Genomic DNA, 21,318 nt, shown 5'->3' with positions numbered 1-21,318 from the left:
TGCATGATATCATTTGATAACTTCATATTTCTGCAAAGTGTTTTACTTGAATTGCAACATGGTTGGTTCTTGTGTTACAACCAATTTTATTTTTTTTTATTGTTGCCTTCTATTTTGATCTTTGAACTTTGCATAATGATATTTTGATTATTGTTGCAAAGTATATCTTTATTGGATTGCATGATGGTTGGTTCTTGTGTGACAACCATGATTTTGTTTGTATCCAATTTATCCTTTAAGCACTTTTTCAAAAGCCATTGTATGCTCATAATAGCAATGTAATAATTAATATATATTGGAAGTATGTGAGTTCTTGAATATGTTATGAACATGGAAAGATATGAATATGAATGTATTCCCCCCCCAACTGATGGTATTGGCAATTTTATGAAATGAGGAAGAGAAATGTTTTTCCAACAAGTATCATTCTAGCTTTTTATGGAATTCTATGGTTAAAAGTTAGAAAATGCCGTACCTTCACTTACCCTTTGGAATGGATGAGTTGTATGTATGTGGTGGCTGAAAACTTCTGATCATATTCTTCTTCAAGTGGCTGAACAAGAGGAGTCATGGATAGAGAGATAAGATGGCTTTTTATTGCTTCTACTAAAACTTGCTGAATCTGCTCCAAAATGCTGAAAATAATAGTCTTCATGTCTTCAAAACTCATTGGCACAATTCCTACTATGTGAAAAGATGTTCTGATGTCGAACATAGTAGAAAATTGTTGGCTTAGTGGCCATTAATGGATGCCACTAGTCAACACGAGTACTCTCACCATTGATGTCAATGAGAGTCAAGATGCCCAAACACATCTTGCTAGGTACGAATGAATTTGCTGATGTCGAGTCACCTAGAAGATCTAACGAACAAGGGACATTAATGTATTCCCATTGTTTGTCAGCATGAGGACTTGCCATTAAGGCATGCAAGTCTCAAGGTGTTTTTACAAAGAACTTAGACTCAAAGGACTATGGACTCAATAATTTGCATTGAAGCAGGGCTTATTTGCGGAATGAAAATGACAAGGAATGGAAAGTGAAAATGGAAAATGGCAATGGAGAACAGAAATGACAATGGGCAATAAGCATGTGAATGAGCCTTTTGCTTTTATTGGTGGGTTATGAATGGACAAAAAGAGATGGAAAGTGTATGTGAATGAAAATGGAAAATATGGAGTGGAATGAGGTGAATGGTTTATTATGGAGTATGGATGTGATGGATGGATGTGATGGAGACAATAGTATCTGAAAGTTTTTCAAGTATTTGGATCTGATTTTGCATCAGCATATTTCCTCTTTGTTGCGGATCAACCTCTTATGAAACAAATTGGTCTCTTAGAGAGACATCATTCCCTTGTAGTCATTTGTCCTTCCTCCTGGAACCTGCAAAAAAAACTAATACTTCTTCTGCAATGGAATGTAAGATTATCAAAGGAGAGAGGTGATCAATCTCTCTAGTTATGATATTTACACACAAAACTAAGAATTTGTATTAATGAAACAAGTTCTCAAAGGAAAAATCAAAAGAATTTATACCTGCTTTGGAATTAGTGCCTCAAGTTGATGTTGCTTCTTTTCAGCAATTTATTTCATTATTTGCCATTTCAAACTCTAATGATATATTTCTCATTGTATAGATCTTGTTGAGATCTTTCCAATGGTACTTAAATCATCAAAATCTGATTTTGTATGAGAAAGATAGGCTGATTTGAACAATGAGGTTTTTCTGGCTGCGGAATTGAGGAACAGCTCTGTAGCTAAAAATCTTAAATAAAAAGTTAGCCATTCAATTTTCATTATCAGTCCAAAATTAATCAATACCTTCAGAAAAGTGAGAAAATAACTTGTTCATTTCATTGATTCAAAATTATTGTTTTTTTTCTTGACATGCAGCGACTTAGTGTGGCGACTCAGTGTGGCGACTTTGTTATAACACCCAATTTGACTTCCCTTTGACCGGGGTCTTTTTCAACAAATTTGACCGAATGGATAGGACACCATCCATGTACTGAAATTTCCCTAGCTACCCATGTGGCTTGTTTTGCCTGATGACACCTACAACCTAGAGTTTAACAAAACAGCTGCGGGATCACTAAACGGCTGCGGGATTGCAGAGTGTAAAAAAAAAAAATACTGTGAAATGGAGTGGCTGTGTGCGAACAAACTAAGCAATTTCTCCATCTCAAACTTCAGCTGAAAAATGGAATTATGGAGTTTAAAACACAGCTGCGGGGTTTAATAACCTCCACCTCCACTCGACTCTACGGCTCTGTTCTAAAACACTACTTCAATGGTGGCTTAGCAGTCATAATACAACCGTAACATACGTTCACTGGTTATATGTATTCACTGTTTCTCAGAATTAGCAGTGATATAGAACCCATACAGTAGTAGAAGGGCCATTAATAACATACTCAGTCCTTGTGCTCTACAAACCAGAATTGGCAGCACTACTAGCCCAACTTATTAATTTTGATAGTCGCCACTGCCATTATGATACTAGTCGTTTTGACAAATAAATGTGGCAATCTCTCCTCCTTCTTGCACACCGAATGTCTTTGCGGGTACCTTCAAGAACTAAAATATCAAATAAAGCCAAAGACTCCGCGGTGGATTTTGCTGAATTCTAGGGTTCACGTGAGTTTTTCTACCCATCAAAACATAAAGAAAACAACACTATTTTGCAATAAGAAAATGATTTTGTAACATCATACTTGCCATGGTGTATGCAATTCTAAATCCATTGTGAGCTATTGCTGCTTAATTTTCTTGGCATTGACATTGGATTGAAGGGTTCAAAATTCCTCTTTATGAATACAAGGTGTTTGGCATTGCGTACAAAACAAAAAGATGAGAGAAATATCCGGAAAAAAAAAAACAGAGGAAATTGTTTTCTTCTTCATTAAATTTCTGAACACAGAAGAGCCTGAGTAGGTGAACCCTGATGCACATTGATTATATGATCTTGCCAGATCCTCCAACTATGGGAAATGATTAATGACCGAGAGTCTTGTTTGATTAAAACACGTCTCTAGACAGGCGCGCCAGCATGTAATTGATTCCCATTAGAACTCCTCAGGCACGCACATTAAATTGCTGCTGTTGATTTTAATTAAAACTCTGTTTTTTTCACGCGGCACTCAAAAATACCCTCCAAAGAACCGAACATTTCTCCCTAACCGCCACGAATCTTCTCAAAATTTTTCTGGGTTTTCTAATTAACCCACCTGGAAACAAAACCCATGTTTTATTTTTCTGAAATTCGTCTCTGTTTGGGAGAATCGAACGTTTAAAGTTTGACATTTTTCAGGTCTTGCGTTTTTTCTCTGAGTTAATTTTTTTCTCTGTTCTGCCCTTTTTGCATTCGGTTTTTTTTTAAGAATTTGCATTCTCATTGTGTTTCCTGTGGCTTATGGTATGGATTATCAAGACATTCATTAATGACCTTTAGGTCTTCGTGGAACTTTCGTTGTCGAGGAACAAACCATCTTGCCAGTGGAAATTTCCAGTATGGTATGTAAAAGGTTGATCTATGCTCAGCTTCAAACAATGTACCATAGACTGCTGCAGTTTTTTTTTAATACATTCATAAGTTGGATTTCTTTGGGCAAGTACCGTGTCGACTTCAGCTTGAGCCTTTACCAATTTGTCTGGATTTTGTGCAAGCATAAACACAGCCCATGTAAGTACTGCTGCTGTAGTTTCATGCCCAGCAATTAACATTGTCATTAGATCATCTCTAAGCTGTCTATTGTCAACATCTTCTCCCTTCATATCAACTAGAAATCTGAGCAAACTTGCATCTTTCACTTTAGAGTAATCTCTTCCTCATTGTTACCTAATCATTTTAACATTCGATTCCCTCTTTTTTTTTCACATATACAGTGCATTTTTTATGTTGCAGGGTTATTTCAGGGTAAAGCTTGATCAAGGAGGCAGATTTTTTTTTTTTTTTTTTTATTGAAGCCACAATGAAAACTAAGAATGGAGATAGCCCTAGATTTTTTTTCTCTTTTTTTTTTCTTCTCTGAAATTGTAAAATTTTTATAAAAAAGTATTAATGATTTTCAATTTCAGGCAGCCAAGACTTCAAGAAAAACATGCTAAAACCAAGACTTTGACTGAGGTCCTAAGCTAGTTTTTCATCGATCTGAGCTGGGTGACTAGGATAGGATCCATGTCGGGACAATTCTGGAGATGCCCATGTGGTCGGTTTTTTCATTAGATGCTTGTAACCTGTTAAACCTTGAAACAGCTGCGGGATTGTTAAACAGCTGCGGGATCAGGGCAGTTTCTGCAACTAAGTTGCAAAACCTTATTTGAACAAGATACAGTGTTTTGAAGACCACTACAAAGCATAACCAGACAATTTTGGACAATTTGAACCTATCAAAGCACTTGAGTTTTATTTTTTCATTTTTTTTTTTTTTATTGAATCAATTGAAGTGATGAAGTTTATTTTGTCTCCTATTTTTTTTTTGTAACAATTCTTTTTCTGATCCTCCAGATCACACAAAGTGCAGGAGGAGAGCATACTCAAGAATTATTGTTTTGTCTTTTTTACTTAACAATCATTTTTCTGATCCTCCAGATCACACAAAGTGCAAGAGGAGAGCATACTCAAGGATTATTAATTTTTTTCCAGATGTAAGAAATAAGGTCTCCTAATTACACTTCCCCGGCAACGGCGCCAAAATGTTTAGTCAATTTAATGTCTTAAATTGCTCTACATAAATTATCAATCCGGGTATCATAAACTGATGAAGTGTGGTGCACTATATGTGCTTAGTTAACCTTTCTCTTACTTCGTTGTTTTATAGTTTATGTTCAACTCTTCCTAAAACTCTGCTTCAAACACATGTGCTGTGTAAAGCATGATTAAGAAGTAGTCAGAAATAATTTGAAATAAAACTGAAAGCAAAGAACTTGAAATGACTTGAAAGTAAATGACCACTTCCAATGGCACTAGACACCATTCATGCTGCTGCAAATAAAAGAAAAGAAAGTCACTTTTAAAACCAAAGATAAAGATTATCTCTCTCTAACTCGATGCTTCTAAGCACATGTACTGTGTAAAGCACGGAAAGAAAGTAGCTTAAGTGGAATTATAAAAGTGAGAAAAATATGCTTGAAAGACTAATGATAATAATTTGCTATTTCTAATTCTCTACTTCAGCCATATGTACTATGGAAAGCATGATTAGAAAGTAGTGAGGAAATAGTCTAGGAAGCACTTTAAAATCAAAACTTCTACTTTAAAGACTAGTGGTAATGATTTACTCTTTCTAACTCGATACTTCAAAGCACATGTACTGTGTAAAGTACGGAAAGAAAGTAGCTTAAGAACAGTCCAAAAAGCACCCAAACAAGCTGCAAGTTAGTGATATTTTGATCTTAAAGGATAACAGTTTATGATGAAGATCATTTATGTGTTAGCAGCTCTTTGAGAAATAAAATTAAAAATCAGCTATAAAAACAAAGGCAGCAGCTTGAACCTGTCAACTTCAAATACCATTAGTTTGTAAAGCAAATACATAAACATAAAAACAAATCCCGGGAGAAAATAAAATGCAATAATTCAAACTGTACAAGGCAGGGGCCCCCTTTTACCTATGAAATCAAAGCATACTTAAAATTGCATGAATGAAAATCTAATCTACCTTACATTCTACAAAGCAATATTTACAAAATGAAATCTAATCTACTTACATCCTAATATGCTCCATGACATCTACTTCACATCTCCTTCCATGTTGAGAACATCAAAGCTTTATTCAATTTCTTCAAAAGTGCAAAGTACAACAAAGCTCTCCAAAGAGAGACTAAAAAGAGACTAAAGAGACTAAAAAAAAGACTAACTAATGAAGGAGAGAGACCTCCTATTTATACAAAAAGATGAGAGCCTTCTCATTAATGATAATCCATGAATCTCTCCCTCTACCTCTAGAGTCCTAATCAAAATAGGAACTGATAAGACACATGTCTTTTGAGAGTTACAATACAATTAGGAGATGTGACACATATCCTCATGATCCCATGATTCTTTCCAACCAAATTCGAATTTGGCCTTAGAGTGCCACATAAGGGTCTTCTAGAAGTCTCCTTTCAACCTACACATGTCAACAAACTCAACCCATTTGTTAGGTATAAGCATATGCACATTATTTTCTAATGTTTAACCACAAATTCACTTAAAAGGCTTAGAAATAATAAATATTGGAAAAACATAAAGGTAGCCCAATGATAATGAAAGTGGGATGAATGTGGTGACATAGTAGTGAAATGGAGGTGAAATGGAGGTGATATAATGGACATAATAGTGAAAGTGTAATGCAAATGAATGACATTTTCAAGACTCAACAGTGAGCACATACTATCACATAAATTTTGATCACATCTATAGGGAACAAAACTGGACAATAGACTTTCTATCAAAGAGAGGTATTGATAAGGAACATGGTAAGTTTTTCTTTTTGTCATAAAAACAAGGAGCCATGATAAATGCTAGAAGCATAAATTTTTCATAGATATTGGAGGTATGATGGGTTATGTGCTTCTGGATAATAGTAGCAATTACAAGGCAATGTAAATAGGAGAACACTCCAGACATATTGTAAGTTAAATATAGTTTTTTTCTTTTGTAAATTTGAACATTAGATGGACACAGGAAAGGTCCATAGGATTAAGTAGTAAAAAAGAAGTATGTTTATTTCCAGAAAAATGTTTGAATACAGACAGATTGAAAAACCAAGTAACATGTAATATCTGTTTTTATTAATATAAATTTAGAAGTGTTTTGTTACTCTGAAATAAAATACAAAATATAACATATAACATAGTTTTATAACTATTTAACATAACATAAAATTAACAAACACGCGCACACACACACAGACACACACATATAACATAACATAATTCTATACCTATTTAACATAACATATAAACACATATGTATATATATACAACATAACTATAACTAGATATATAATTTAACTATTATAACTATAATTATAACTATAACATCTCATATATATATATATATATATATATATATATATATATTGTGTAACTTCTATTGTGCATAGCTATAACATTTAACATATAACTATATGTATAAGTTCATGTTTCAACAACGCATCATTCATAAATACATTAAATCCATCATGAAATGTGAATTTGGTCTAGTGAATAAAAGCATTTAGACTCTTTTCTAATTTGTACCATAGTGTTTCATTATGTAGTGTGTTGCACAAGAAGCATTGACTTCATGTGCTTGCACCTAGTACATTCATGTGTCAAAGTCAAACGTTAAGAACTTAAAGTCTATTGGAGTATTTAGTTGGCATTAAATTATACTAGTTTTGTAAATAGGTTTATTTTAATTTTTTACATATATATTTACATATTTATGTGCTATGAATAAAATGCATTTTAGAAACAAGAAAAAGTGTGAAGGTAGATTTGATCACTTATTTGGATTGTTTTTACATGGAACTCAATATTTTGGCTAATAAATTATAAAAAAAAGGACTCTAAAGTTTAGGACTTCAAGCACGATTATTATGATTGAGTTTAGAAATGATTTTTTGTCAACATTCTTTCTATGTCAACCTTTTATAGTTGGATTAGTTTATTCGTATTATATGTAATACTTTAGTCAAAAAAGAATTCATTGATAATTTTATATGTATTATATGTAATATGTTGAGGCATCCCATATACGCACCTTGACTACATGCCATTGCAATGCGAGCAGTTCTAGTATACATGATCGAGCTCATGCTAGAACACGTAGCCCATAGCGAGTTCATGTTCCACTCATAGATCCTTCCTCTGATGCTAATTGCAGTGTTAGAGATAGTGATTGTGACTCTATTGATAATCATGCTACCTCTAGTGCACGTTATTCACATATTTCAGGTACACCTCCTACATTTTTAAATCCTCTTTAAACTTTTTGTGTTTGCGTCTTGAAATTGTCTTTAACTAGTGTGTTTGAATTCAATGTATATGTTATTCTGCTTCTAGTTTGTTAATTATATATGTTAAAGTATGTTTATGGTTTGCAGGCCTTAGCATATCAAAGCTAAAGATCACAGTGCAATATCGATCCCTTCGAGAGATGATGCTACAAATCATATCACATTGTAGGATTTTACACCCCATCATACGTGGAACACACAATAGATACGTAACATCCATACCAATTCATAGATTTGTAGTATTTTTTCTTGGATGCTTGATAGCATCAATAGGTTGATCAATATGTACCATAGGTCAGGCCCATAGAGCCACCTCCTACAATCCATAAAAAGGATTATGAGGCATGAGGTACAGGCCTCGATACTTGGGAGGTGGTGAAAGAGGTCACCAATTGAATTGATGTTCATGGGGAGTCGTTCAACATCCCTCTGGATCACCCTGCTAGAGATAGAGGTCCGATTCAACTGAAATATTCTAGGAATGATGATGAAACCCATTTTGTCTATGATAGATTCATTGGAGCTTGTGGCCAGTTCCCCCACCATGGCTAAGTCACCATTTATTTTTCCAAGCGTTTATGTGTAGAGTTTGTGTTACATGTGAGGCCAGATTACACTAATACTGGATCTCATTACCATGCACCTGACTTGGGACATATTTATGAGCATGAGGGGGCTCGCAGGGACCTTGGGCATGTACCACCACCTCTGGGATTATTTCCACTACCATCTTGAAGAATGGTATTACCGATAGATCTAGAGGAGTTATTATAGCTCAGTAGTGAGACCAAGAAGTCTATTACAGACAACATGCAAACATCGTTCGCTACTGTGCATGTTTCATTGGATGGAGAGATTAGGAGACCACCATAATTGCCTTGTGACCTAGTAGTGTCCTTATATGATGATGCATTTCTCACGACTTTACTCTTTTATTAGCTTTTGACATATACATGTATGTATTGTGATTTCATTCATGAGACTTGGAGGGTGCATGACCTATGTGACAAATACTAGGTACATATGTATACGAAAAGTTTTACTCTTATTGTCAAATTATGCATAGTTATTTATATTAATTTCTAGTGAGTATTAGATTGCACTTATATTAATATGTTCATGATAACATGTAGACACATCCCAACTACATGGATGAACTTATGAGGTCATTTGAGGGGATGTTTATTAACCAGGACATCCTCGACTAGAGCATGTTTCCATGGATTCTCCTCCACCTCCATATCCACCTCATACGCTCACCAGTGTGGCGGAGAGTCACTATGCACAACCACATGGACCAACAGTTGAGGTAAATATTTTTATTCCTAAGATTTCAACATTTTCTTTTTTTAAGTTACACATGTATGCTACTTAATTTGTAGACTAATTATAATTTGTCCCTACTAGTGTGTGCACAAGCCCATATGTAGAGTGTTGTTGATTCCATTATTATGTTGAGACATGAGTGGGATGTTGGGTTTAGAGGTGTTGATGATTTTTGAATTTCCATGACCTTGAGTTTAGGTTAGAGTCTTAAAATCATTGACACTACCAAACCAAGAATATCAACCATATACTACTTTGCACAATAGAAATATAAAGTATTAAATCACATATGCAAAAATATACACGATATTTAACAAAATTGAACAATATTGTACAATCCCAATCTTCATTATATTAAACAAACAGGTAATACAACAGTCTATGGTTTACAACATACAATGCCAAACTTCATTGCAACTTCGATGTTGTGTCTTGTCCCTTCGATCCCTCACTCCCATGCTACTAACTAGTAATACCTTAGTCCATCAAGGCCACTACACATCGAGCCTCCAAGAGGGATGCCTCCTAAAAATGTTACAAGTTACTTCTGCTACATGTACAAGGGCTCATCAAATTGCTCTATAGGTTGGCCAATACCTGAACTCCAATCTTCCTTCTAGTAGCCTCCTTCATCCATCAAAGAGATACTCATAAGGTAGAAATCTTCACCCAATCACATACCAACAATGTCCTTTTTTGTTGATCTAGGGCTACTTTGGGTAGCCATCACACTGACCTCCAATCAGATCAATGGAAGAAAATAATTTTACTTTCAATTCTACTCCTAGGAAGACTCTTCACCACCATGGAAGACCCTCCACACAACATCAACAGGCTACTAGATAATCTGATCCAAATCTGACCCTAAACTAGGATCCAACACACATCAAGTTACTGCACTTCAAGTCTGATTTTCTGATGTTATTATAGTGACTGGTTAGGGCACCTTATACAGATGCAACAAACCTCAAACATTCACACAAAAACCCTTAAATAAATACAACCTCTCCTAGTATGAACCTTCTCCCTCAACGCTGAAGTTTAGGGCACAAAAGAACCCTAAAAGTTTCCCACACTATCGCTTGTTGTGGTGGTATGGCCTGCAACCTATCACACAGCCTTGTTGTAGCTTACGACACCCTCAAAACAGAGTTTCGAGCCCATACAATAAGACTAAAACAGCTTGAAACTCACCTCCTTTACCTCAGCCCTCCTAACAACAACTCGACCTACAGAAAATGACCCTGAACCAGCCTCCAAAACACAAGTTGTTTTGTCCTCTTCGTTGCGGCTAAAATAGAGAAGTCCTCCTCTTCAATGAGCTCTCTTTATGTATATGTGTTGCACATTTTGGATGCTCAAACAACTCCATATCACCCTTTATTTATAGCTAATAAAGGGGCTCCATTGAATACATGAAGTGACACATCTATTGGATAATTTTTACATCAAGCCTACATGACTTGAAAACGAATAATTAATTGTCAACTTCAAAAATTCATTTCTCCACTTCTACAACTCAGAATTCGATGATTCTCAAATTGCTCGATTCTCGTTTCTGTAGTTTATCATCTTATTCCATCACATGTATAAATGCTATTTCATAATTTCTCCAAACAAGATTATGTGTAAAACCCCATACTTGGGTTCCAAGCCCACAAGTAACCTTTGTGGCACTTTGCCCTCCAAACCCTAAACCCTAGGGCTTGGAGTACCTCCCAAGCTACAAAAATAAACACTCCCTCTTAGCAATGTAGGTACTTCCAATACTAGGAAGTCTCTCATCATCATCATCACTACTCGTAACACTTTCCCAACTCCTAGTGCTCACAATTGTAGTAATCCTTGTATGGTGAACTACGCCCTTCTCAGAATTGTCATTGTCACTATTGGAAGCACCCTATCACTTCTTCTTATCATGTAATGTCTTCCACTCTCTCCATGTTTCCTTATTGGTATTTTCAGGAGCACCCTTTCTCCCCGCTGACCACATAATCTTCTTGGGCTGCAGAGTCTCCCTCTAAATCTGCAAGCTCCCTCTCGAACTAGATTCCCTTTCAGTCTCTGCAACCTTGACCTTCTCGAGAAGGTGTAACTTCTTCTCAGCAAATTGTAACCCCTCTTATGAAGCCTTAAACTGCTCCTACTTCTCTAGAACCTACACTTGATCCACCTACTTCCTTCCATGATCCACATTATTTCTCGCCAACGTATAGAGACAATGATCTCTAACTCCGAGTACAATCCCATCATACTTAGAGCCTCTAAGCTTGAGTCTTGCATTCCTATCCTAAAACAAGACCTCAAACCCCTTCCTCTGGATCATCGACACAGAAATCATGCTATATGTGAGACTTGGTACAAACAGTACATCCTAGACCCACATCACACGTCCTATCTCCATCCTGAATGGCTTAACACCTGATCCTCAAATCTCTAACTGACTCTTTTTGCCCAACATCATGTGGAATTTTGAGTCCCATTCAACTAGAGTCTCAAAAACCTCCCGTGACCTTGTCATATGCTTCTTCACACCACTATCCACATACCATCCATCCTCAATGACAAGACTCTGCGAAAAATGAGAAATCATAGCAATGTCCTCCTCTTCCAATCTCCTAGAGATATCATCTATCTGAGATGAAGTGGCAACACCAAAGACCTTATTTCCTTTCTTCTTCTCATCATTCCCCTTCTTCTACACCGAACATCTCAACAAAAAATGACCCATCTTGATATAGTTGAAACACTTGACTTTACTCAAGTCCTTTTTTGCTTACACTTCAATCATGTTGCAAGTTCCATGTCATCATCTGAAGCCTTCTTCTTTGAACGAAGATCCTCATCTTGAAAATCTTCCTAAATGAATTCATACCAGAACCTATCCTAGTCTAGTAGATGCTCCCTGGCAACGATCCCTTTAGTGAAGGGCTTCCAATCCCTGGTGAACCCTTTCAAGGCAATCCTTACCATATCTCCATCTGAGGTAGAAACACCGATGGTAGTAATATCATCTTTGGCCTGAGACAATATCATCAGATACGAGGTCATGCTTACACCCTTTATCATCTTGGTGGACTTCAAATTACCCTCCAATGCCAGTACCCGATTCTCATTGTTATTCTGGAATAAATTCTAAATTTCCATCCACATCTCATGTGCATTATTCTTCCTGGAAAAATGAGGTATTAGGCTATCCTTCACACCATATAGGATGATCAATCTCACCCTCACATCCAATATTTATATATTTTCAACTCCTTAGGGTTGGTTAGTTTCTTGACCACTTTCTTGGCGAACTCCCAGAGCCTGCTGACTTGTACGACCAACTTGATCCTTTCCTTCCAAGGACTATAGTTGGACAACCCCTTCAACCTATCCTCATACCGGAGACCTGCCTACAACTTCAACATTATAGTGACCCCTTCACTTACAATGTGATCGAATCCCTCTCACGATGTACTTCATTGCACACAACTCTGATTTACTTACTTCGAAAGTATCTTAGACACACTCTAATACCATGTTTAATTTCCATGACCTTGGGTCTAGGTTAGAGTCTTAAAATAATAATGCTACCAAACCAAGAATCTCGACCATAAACTACTTTTCACATCAGAAATGTAAATCTATAAATCACATATGCACAAATATACACGATTTTTAACAAAATTGTACAATATTGTACAATCCCAATCTTTGTTATATTAAACTGAGTAATACAAAAATATATGGTTTACAAGATACAATGAAAAACTTCGTTCAAACTTTGATGTCATATCTTTTACTACTATTCCTTTTCTCCCATACTTCTCACTAGTAGTGCCTTCGTCCATAAAGGCCACTAAACATCGAGACTCCAAGAGGGCTGCCTCCTAACAATGTTGCAAGTCACTTCTATTGCATGTACTCGGGCTCATCAAAATTCTCTCTAGGCTAGCCAATACCTGAGCTCCAATATGCCTTCTATTAGCCTCTTTCATCCATCAAAGAGCTACTCATAAGGCTAAAATCTTCACCCAATCACGCACCAACAACGTCCTTCTTGTCTGCTGCTCTAGGGCTACTTTTGGTAGCTAACACACATCCCTACAATCAGATCAATGGCACACAATCACAACACTATTAACTCTAATCCTAGGAAGACTCTTCACCACCACAGAAGACCCTCCACATGACATCAACAAGATTCTATATAATATGATCCAAATTTGACAATAAGCTAGGACCCTCAAATAGTCACCCAATGGCCCTTAAATAATTGTGGCCTTTCCTAGTGTGAGCCTTCTCCCTCCACGATGAAGTTTAGTGCACAAAACAACCCCAAAAACTACCCACGCTATCACTTTTTGTGGTGGTATGGCCTACGGCCTAGCACGCAATGTTGTTGTAGCTCACGAAACCATCCAAATAGAGTTTCCAGACCAAACAATAACCCCAAAAAAACTTGAAACTCACCTCCTTTGCCTCATCCCTCTAGGAAGGTACCTCAACCCTCCCAACAATAACTCTACCTCCACAAAATGACCTCAAACTAGCCTTCAGAACTCACATTTTTCTTTCCTCTTTACTGCAGATAAAAAAGAGAAGTCCTCCTCTTCAACAAGCTCTCTTGATGTATATGTGTTGTAATTTTTTGATTCTCAAACAACTCCATATCACCCTTTATTTATATCCAATAAAGGGGCTCCATTGAATAAATGAAGAGACACATCTATTGGCTAACTTTTACATCAAGCCTACATGACTTGAAAACCAATAATTAATTTTCAACTTCAAAAAATCATTTCTCCATGCCTACAACTCAGGATTCGACAATTCTAAAAGTGTTAGATTCTCCTTTTTTCTCTATTTTCTCTTATGCCATCACATGTATAAATGTGCTTATGGAATTGCTGAGACATGATTGGGTGCAAAACCACATACTTGGGTTCCAAGCCCACAAGTGACCCTTGTGGCGGTTTTGCCTCCAAACCCTGAACCTTAGGGCTTGGAGTACCTCCCAAGCTACACAAATCAACAATGATGTGGGTCCATAAATGCAGGCCCCAATAATTGAGCCACAAGCAGAGGAGCACCAAACACTAATTCATCAAACCCCCATCTTATCTGACTTGTATTTGAACTCGACTGAGGCTAGTAGATTCATGTATATGTAGTTTAAAATGTGGTTCAAAACCATTTATTTCCATATTGTTTATTTTGTACAAATAATGATCTAATTAGTCTGAATTTGAGTGTGTTATATTGCAGTACCAACTTATGGACACTTACTTTGCATGGAAAAACTCATATGGGAGTTCTGGTAGTAATTAGAGCGGATGGCTTGTATATTTTTAGGCTCATTTCATAGGGCACATTCACATGTGAGACATAGTTTGTATATTTTCATACATGGACAGTTCATGGATGTACATGGACATTATTTTAGTTTATGGATGTTTATTATTTCAGTGTATGGATGTTCATGTGATATTTGGAATTTTTATATATTTTCATATGGATAGTTTATTGATACATGTATTCACTATTTGAGTCTATGGATTTTTATTAAAATTGTTTACGAATGCTCATTAATTTTTGAAGTTTATGTATCTCTTAAAATTATTTCGCTAATTTAAAAAATTTCTATATACTATAACTTTTACTAGTAAAATTTAACAATTTTGATTTCTAGTTTCATATACTAAGAAAATAAGTACAATCTTATGTTATGATGCAAGTTACTTTGATACTTAAAATGAACTAAAATATATCATGTATCAATTTAATATTGAACATAAAAAATAATTACAACCATGCTTCATATTTCCTTGTAGAAAGTGTCATTCAATGCAATCAACATGTATTTTATTACAATTCAATTTTCAAAATAAATTATTTGAATTATAAACTCATCCACATTATAATGAAAAATATATATATGAAATTTTTTGTGACCCACCCATATACCATTGCATGGACAACTTTTTTAAGTATTTCAATCAATTTCTTATCTCAAGGTTCAATTAAAAAACAAATAGGTTTTAAGGATTGAAATAAGTGTGACTCAATTTCGAAAGATGTCATGAAAACAACAAATAGGATTTATTCAACATTATTTATTTTGAGATGATATAAAAGAGCTTATTCATAACATGATATAAGTCAATCCTACTGAAATTTAATATATAGATCAAAAAATAACGTAGGACAACATTTCTATAATTTTATATAATTTTACCAACTTTCCTATATTTACAAGTAGTTATCCAAGTATTTCAATCAATTCCTTATTATTGGAATAAGTTATGTTCAATTTTAGAAGATGTGGAGATGTAAAAGTTACAAATACAAGTTTTATTCAATTTTATTTTGTTTGAGGTTATCTACAAAAGGCTATTCATAATTCACGTTCTCAATAATTTTTTTGTGCTTACACTAAAATCAATGCACAATGTTCAACTAATTACCTTGAAATTAATGTAAACCATATATCTATTTACATCAAAGCAGAAATCAACATATTCACTGAAATCAATGCATCTAATGCAAGAAATCAAATAGGATGAGAAATCAAGTTCTAAAGTGAAATCAACGCATGTAATGAAAACAATCAAATAGGATTAGAAATCAACATCTACACTGAAATAAATGCATCTAATTCTCCAAATAATCAAATAGGATTAGAAGTCAACGTCTACGGTGAAATCAATGTATCTAGTGCTAGAAATCAAATAGGATTAGGAATCAACATCTACATGAAGACCAATGAATCTAATACAAACTCAATCAAACAAGATTATAAATTAACATCTTTAATGAAATTAATTCATCTAATGCAGACATTGAAATACAATTAAAAATCAACACATGTACACTAAAATTAATGCATATAGTGCAAGAAATTTTCTTCCCTTTCTCCCCCCCCATCCATCTATATCAATATCTCCCCCAATCTCTCCTTCGTTGTCTCTCTATCTCACCCCCCCAGACACACACTCTCTCTCTTCGTATCTATCTACCTCTCCCCCTCTCCTTCCATCTATCACTCTCTTCTTCCCTCTCACCCTATTCCATCTATATCTCCATTTCCCTTTGCCACTGCTTCTTCATCTCTCAATATCACCCAACAAACATACACTATATTTCTCCTTATTTATATATATATCTCCCTCCCTCTCCCTCTCCCTCTATCCCCCCTTATATTTCTCTTCCCTACTACTCTCCTCTCTCCCTCTCTCTCCATATCTCTTCTCTCTCTCTCTCTCTCTCTCTCTCTCTCTCTCTCTCTCTCTATATATATATATATATATAGCTTTGTCTTGCAACTCTAGTGAATATATCCCTTCCTCTTGCATTCTCTCTCCCCCTTCTCTCCATCTCTCCTTCTTTTTCTTTCTATCTCACCCCCAAACATACACACTCCCTCTACAACTCTCCCTTGTCACTCCCTCTCTCTCTCCACCTTTCTCTCTCTATATGTCTTGAACTTCTTCCTTCCTTATATTTTCCTCCAACTCCATCTCTTGAACTCCCTCTCTTTTTCAAATATCCTCTCCTCCTCTCCTTATATCCATCTCTGTATCCCCCTATCTCTATCTTACTCTTCTCTCCCACTCTCTCTCCTCTATATTTCAAAAATATTAGAATAATTTGAAAATTAAAATATTATTTTAAAATACTTGTTTTTATTTTGATCATGTACAATAATTTAATTTTTTATACAATACATTTTTAAAATGTGATATTTCAAATGTGTGTTCTACATTCACGTGGAGACAAAATGATAATTTTCCATGGAAATATTATCTAAATGTTTCCAAAATATTAATTGTCCAGTTATCTCTATAAGAGATACATAGAGCACTTCATGTTTTCCAATTGAAACTTTTTAGATTTTATTTCTTTAGGCACCTTTAGGTTATGATTGCTTCAAGATTTTAAAAATATTATATATTTTATTATGTTATATTTATAAGAAAAAATTGGTTAAATAAAAGTAACATATTGAGTGATCTTGTATGACTCTTTTTTTGTTAATGACACTTTAGCTGCTGCCTACGGTGTATATCAACCACATTTATTAATGTGGTTATGCTCATATATATTATAATATAACAAATTTTATACTATATTAAATTTAATAATATTATATCAATACAAAATCAATAAATTTAATATTAACATTAAAATATATTAATGTTAGGCGTAGCCCAACTTGGCCTAGTTATGTCAAGTGGAGTGTGCAATGGGTCGTGCAACGTAGTACGAAGTGGACTGTGCAGTGAAAGTTTGAATAGACTATGCAATATAAGGGCTTTGGGATAGGATGAAGCCCCTTAATTTTGTAATAATCTAAAAGATCAATGGGTTTTGGGACAATATTTTCTTGTATTAGGGAATTCATGGTATTTGGAACATGGTATTGTAATGATGTACCCTTCGATCTAATAGTATATATAGGGTCAAATAATAAGAATAAAATCATCACCTTTATGATCCAGATCTGTGTTATGTCAAATTCTTGTGATCTGATGTTGGAATAAGAGGTAAGGCTCTGCAGCTAAGTGTGTAGAGGCCTGAGCCTATAGCTAAGTGCATAGAGGACCTCTAGCTTAGTGCACAGATCAAGAACTCTTTGTTGTACAAAGAATCATTACATTAGCAACAGTTCTTGTAGACATAGCGCCACATTGGGTGAACCACAGTAATTTGGTGCCTTCATGTGTACATTTTCTTACTATCTATGTAGCATAAAAATTTATTATAGTTGCACTTTATTTTCAGCATAATGATGATTTATGGCTTTATATGATGTGTTTAAGTGGTTAATCTAATGTGGTGAAGTAATTTATGAGTTCTAAGAAAAAAGAAAACATAAAAATACCACATCTCCACATTCCTTAAGGCTATAAGAACCTGGTTCTTCATCCTCCCATTGTCACCTTGGGTGAGACTGTGATCTGCTCATAGGTCATTGCCGAAAGCGCCCATGATTGAGGGTTTTGTTGGTGCACAATATAGATCGAATCTGGGTCAGCCAAAATCATAACCAACAAATGGTTCTCTTGCTAGGACTCGATCTGTTTGAAGGATATACAGATGTGGCACCCATCAAAGAAAGAGATTCAAGACTATTTAGAACTTAAAGAGCGACAATTTGTAGATCAAGGGAACAAAAACCCTTGTCTGAAATCTAAATCTGGGTTACAAAAGTATATTTTTACATATCAATACGAGATTTTCTGCATATCATTTCCTGTTGCGTTGTATGAGTGGATATCGAGGTTGACCGAAAGAAATAACTATTTCAAAGGTGGAGAACCTATGGTGTGGACTCCTAAACTAATACAATGAATCAAGAGCACTGAAAATAAGATTTCAAGGGATGAGGATTTCGGGATCGATATCATCTTGGAAGGATTAATTATTGAGTTGGAAATATAATAGATTATGTCCTATAGTGAAGTGAAAAAATTATTCTTGAAAGGACCACGAGGTAAGTATTTGAAGTCTTTGGAACTTTGGATTAAGATGCTTCTGTGTGAAGAGGGAATTTTATAGAAGTAGTTAGATTGCTAGTTTACTTATGTTTGGAAGAAAAGAGAATAAATTTGTGCCAGAGATCATAGTAACAAGAAGTGGAAAGAGATATAGAAGTAGATAGTAGAAGCATAACTCATGGATAAGAACCGAAGACCTTTGTAGAGACTGATTATAGTCCTCTTTTAATTAAATTTGAGGGTGAAAGAGAAGATAGCCACCCTGATAAACCCTAGATAGCTTCACAGTATTCACCTTCCTAGCCTAAGAGTTCGCAGAATCTAGAATCCAGTAATAGCCATGGTATTTTTCTCTCTCCCCCTCCGCTTGCCCATCCCCTTCCACCTTGTTCCCTACTCCCCCTATCCCCCATTCCGCTCCCCTTACTCATTCCCCTCCCCCTCCAAGAAGAAATATGATTAATGAAATAAGCTTCGTGTTTTAAAAGGAAGTGGATTGAAGGATCCAGGAACAACTTTATTTTTATGTGAAGATGTACAGACTGCAAAGTAGATCAACGATGAAAATATAAAGAAAGTGCATCTCGTTACAATGTTCCGAGATAGAGAATTGACATGATATATGAAGTATTCAAATAATCAAATCAGAACATTTGTAGACATTAAAGTAGCATTCATAAGAGAATTTAAGAAGTCGAAGTCTAAGTCAGAGTGCATCACTAAGTTAAAAGAAATTAAGTAGAAACCTACTAAGTCTGTTTGGGAGTTTGATCAAATATTTAATGTATTGTTGGATCAAGTGAGCTTCGACATAGCTCCATGACAACATCAATAATTGTTTATCGTTGCATTGTTACCACATATCACACTACCATTGATTCAACAAAATATAACAAGTCAAGTCAAAGCTCTACATATTGCAATGAAGTTGAAAGGTTCGCCTATAGGAGATATTTTTTTTTTCTCCGTAAAAACTAGCTAAGCCATATATTATATGTACAAGTAAAAATTACAGACAGTAAGACATGTCTTCCAGGGCCTGCAGTAGCACCCTGGGAACCTTGACCATAGTTCTAAAAGCTCCCTCGCCGGGGTAGCTTCGCCAAAATCATTCAGACATTTCCATGACATCAAAAGCTCCCACGCAGGGGCAGCACCGGACCGACTTCTCAAAACAGTTTCAGAAAAGTTCAGACTTCCTGAGGAGCAGCAGAGTGTAGACCCAACACATTCTTGCCCACGCAGGGGCTTACTACCAAGATAAACTGACTCAAAGACCAGACAGGAGTGAGCATGACAGAGGCGCTCATGTCAACTATCAACTTAGACCATTTAAAATTAAGACTGGACCAGAGACTAGACAGAATTAAACACGGCAGAGATGTGAGCATCAACTGCCAGCAAGCAATACTAAATAACAAGAGAAAAATACCCGCGGCTGCGCTAATCCTGGTGACGAGCTGAAGATGGAAGGAGGGCCGCGAGCTGGGCATCTGCCTCTTCACCGAGGCTTTTGTCTTCAACCACGTACGCCCAGCCATCACCCTCTGCTCGTCCCTCCCACATTTTCCTCCATATCTCTTCATCGACGCCTGGAGGGGGTGGCCCCACTGGAGGAAAGGTGTCTTGCGAGCCTTTTTCCCCCATGCTTCCAGCTTCAGACGCTGGAGGCACCATAGCTGAGCCCTGTTCCGCCACCTCATGTTCTCCACTGTCAATTTCCTTGCCCTTGCCTTCCAAATGCTTCTCCTGCAAGCCCTGAGGGATGTCCTCCCCATTGCCTTCCGGAATTTTGGTAAACATGACTGATATGTGGGCATTAACGCCTGGGTTGTCCTTAGAGCTTTGCAGGGTGAATACCACAGAGCCGAAGGAAGGAAGCTCCGGTTTTCCTTCACTAGAACTCCCAACCTCCACGAATTGTCTAATGGGGAGCGGGGTTGCCCTGGCTCGCCTATGACAATAACAGCAGCAGCAGTGGTGATGCTCATCTGCTGCAGGGGTTCGTGAGGAGGAACCTCTCGCTGGACCTCTTCTGCAGGGCTGTCGTTCTCGAATTTTGACCATGGTGAGTCTGATGCTTCTTCTGTATGCTTGCGGGTGAGTTTGGAATCGATGGCAGAACCAATTGCTTTCCAAATCTCTCTCTGGTACCCAACCCTCACTCTGAAATCCTCCCCTTGGTAGCAGACTATACCATTTCCAGTACTGTCGCTGCAATTGTGCCAATTGCCTTCTTCTGCTAATCCAGCGACCAGAATGGCAATAGCTACGGGTATACAAGCCTCCAGGTGATAGCAACTGCCACAGCCGAGGCCCTCTGTGCTTCCGCTTCTTCCAGCTCTCCTCAGACAATAATTCCTTGCCCGATCCATCATGCCTGTAAAACGCTGCCTCATTCCCTCGATGCAGGCGCTCATTAACTTCATTCTGCGCTTCCATCTACCTTGCTTCCTCGCCATTAAATGCATTAACGCTGCAGGGGCTTCATTTATCAGCTAACGGCCTTCTCCGGGTGGC

This window comes from Pinus tabuliformis, chromosome 8, assembly GCF_031772625.1.
Source record: "Pinus tabuliformis cultivar Carrire ecotype Pingquan chromosome 8, CPIR1, whole genome shotgun sequence".
In the NCBI taxonomy this organism is placed as follows: Eukaryota; Viridiplantae; Streptophyta; class Pinopsida; order Pinales; family Pinaceae; genus Pinus; species Pinus tabuliformis.
Note: the sequence above shows the minus strand (reverse complement) of the source record.